The sequence below is a fragment of the Salmo salar genome, chromosome ssa19 (assembly GCF_905237065.1).
Source record: "Salmo salar chromosome ssa19, Ssal_v3.1, whole genome shotgun sequence".
In the NCBI taxonomy this organism is placed as follows: Eukaryota; Metazoa; Chordata; class Actinopteri; order Salmoniformes; family Salmonidae; genus Salmo; species Salmo salar.
In genome coordinates, this window is record NC_059460.1 from 47,897,352 (window position 1) to 47,900,259 (window position 2,908).

Here is a 2,908-nt window from a genome sequence, read left to right on the forward strand (position 1 = left end):
TGCCATGCTCCTCCCATCCCTGTACTTATTGGCTTGTTGGAAACTATGATTACAGTAGACTAAACGTGTCAGCATGCTTCCCAGCTTAAACATTTCGAAAAAGTTTGCAGTTTTGGACTAGGGTAATGCTTTTTTGGGCTGTTCGGGCACCATTTGTTTTTCTTGAGGCAAGTTGAAGTCGGTAGCCGAATGCGCCCCTCCTTTGGTGATTGGTCAACAGTAGGGATTCGTTAAAGTCTCAACCAGAGACAACTTGTTTTCATGCACATCTTTTCATTGAGAAATACTGCACCAAACATCTTTAATGTAAAATTGCGTGACTAGATTTCCTCTGCAAAAACGTCAAAATGAATGACCGATTTCTTGTCTTACACTGAACAAGAATATAAACCCAACATATGAAGTGTTGGTTTCATGAGCTAAAATAAAAGATCACAGAAGTGTTCCATATGCACAAAAGCTTATTTCTCTCACAAATTAGCTAACAGGGTTAGGGTTAGCTAACATGCTAAGTATTCCAAAATAGGTAAAAAAAAGTAGTAAGTAGTTGCTATTTAGCTAAAATGCTAAAGTTGTCCATGTTGAGAATTAAACTCGCAACCTTTGGGTTGCAAGATGTTCACGTCATACACCCAGGATATACACCCATCCATCCTGACCAACCACCCAACGTTCTTTTTAGCCGTAAAAAAAAAAAGGTTGATGTTCGCACCCCTGGGGAAATCTAATTAGTATAATACAAAAATCCCTGTGAAAATCTGTCAATCCGCCTGTCGCACTTCCACATCTTCTGTGAAAGCTGACAGAGCTATAGTGTTTGTCAGACCATGAGACATCCCGAAAATCGGTCTTCTTGTAAAATCGTCTGTAGTGTCCGAACGGTTTGGCCTACAAACTATTATGACCCCTCTATGGAAAGATGAGTCTCATGAACACGATGGTGTTACCTGCCTACTTCTGTCATTAGGTTCCCAACCGTTTGGGTTATGACCCTGTGGGTATATGACCCCTCTGCAAAGCTGAGACGCTCACGAACATGTACAGGTCGGTTGTTTTGCCCACGGGCCTCAAGACTCATCTGAAGGTCCCCTGGTACCAGTTGAATAAGTGAATGGAAGTACATAATGGAGACTGTTTAATGCCAAAAATATAGGGTTAAATACATGTAAATACAAAAGGTTTCCTGATCGTTCTTATATCTCAGATATAGGAGATACACTTCAGAACAAACTTCCTTTTGATATTTTGTGACTATCATGAAAGTGTTGACTGTTATTCATCAAATAATTACCTACAATGTTTAACTGTTATTAGATTAAATAAATCCTGTAACAAATAACTCATTAGGAATTTGGGGCACCACGGGAAAAGTTGTTTAAAACCTGTTGAGGACAGACGTTCCGCTAGCGGAACCCCGTTCCGCCTGCAGAACCCCTAGCCAACAGCCAATGGCATCGCACGGCGCGAAATACAAAACCAACTAAAATACCACAATTCAATTTTCTCAAACAATCAACTATTTTACACCATTTTAAAGATAAGACTCTCGTTAATCTAACCACATTGTCCGATTTCAAAAAGGCTTTACAGCGAAAGCAAAACATTAGATTATGTTAGGAGAGTACATAGACACAAATAATCACACAGCCATTTTCCAAGCAAGCATATATGTCACATAAACCAAAACCACAGCTAAATGCAGCACTAACCTTTGATGATCTTCATCAGATGACACTCCTAGGACATTATGTTATACAATACATGCATGTTTTGTTCAATCAAGTTCATATTTATATCAAAAAACAGCTTTTTACATTAGCATGTGATGTTCAGAACTAGCATACCCACCGAAAACTTCTGGTGAATTTACTAAATTACTCATGATAAACGTTGACAAAATACATAATTATTTTAAGAATTATAGATACAGAACTCCTTTATGCAATCGCTATGTCCGATTTTAAAATAGCTTTTCGGCGAAAGCACATTTTGCAATATTCTGAGTACATAGCTCGGCCATCACGGCTAGCTATTTTGACATCCGCCAACTTCGGGGTCACCTAAACTCAGAATTACTATTAGAAAAATTGGATTACCTTTGCTGTTCTTCGTCAGAATGCACTCCCAGGACTTCCACTTCAACAACAAATGTTGTTTTGGTTCCAAATAATCCATAGTTATATCCAAATACCTCTGTTTTGTTCGTGCGTTCAGGTCACTATCCGAAGGGTAACTCGCGAGCGCATTACGTGACAAAAAAATTCTAAATATTCCATTACCGTACTTAGAAGCATGTCAAACGCTGTTTAAAATCAATTTTTATGCAATTTTTCGCGTAAAATAGCGATAATATTCCAACCGGGCGACGTTGTATTCATTCAAAGACTGAAAGAAAAAAATGGAGAAGTCTCGTGAACGCGCATCTCCACTCTCACTGTCCCCAGGCTGACCACTTACAAACTCTGCTGCTGTACTTTGCCCAGAGACAGCAGACACCCCATTCCACTTTCTGGCGGCTTTAGAGAGCCAATGGAAGCCTTAGAAAGTGTCACGTTACAGCACAGATGCTGTAATGTCGATAGAGATGCAACAGAAGGACAACGAATTGTCAGATAGGGCACTTCTTGTATGGAATCTTCTCAGGTTTTATGAGTTCTGTTATACTCACAGACACCATTCAAACAGTTTTAGAAACTTTAGAGTGTTTTCTATCCAAATATACTAATTATATGCATATTCTAGTTTCTGGGCAGGAGTAGTAACCAGATTAAATCGGGTACGTTTTTTATCCGGCCGTGAAAATACTGCCCCCTATCCCAAAGAAGTTAACGAGTTACCGTCTCCCGAATTAACTCAATGAAATAAAAATATAACAGTCACTGATTAATCATTTCCTCATATCATTCTC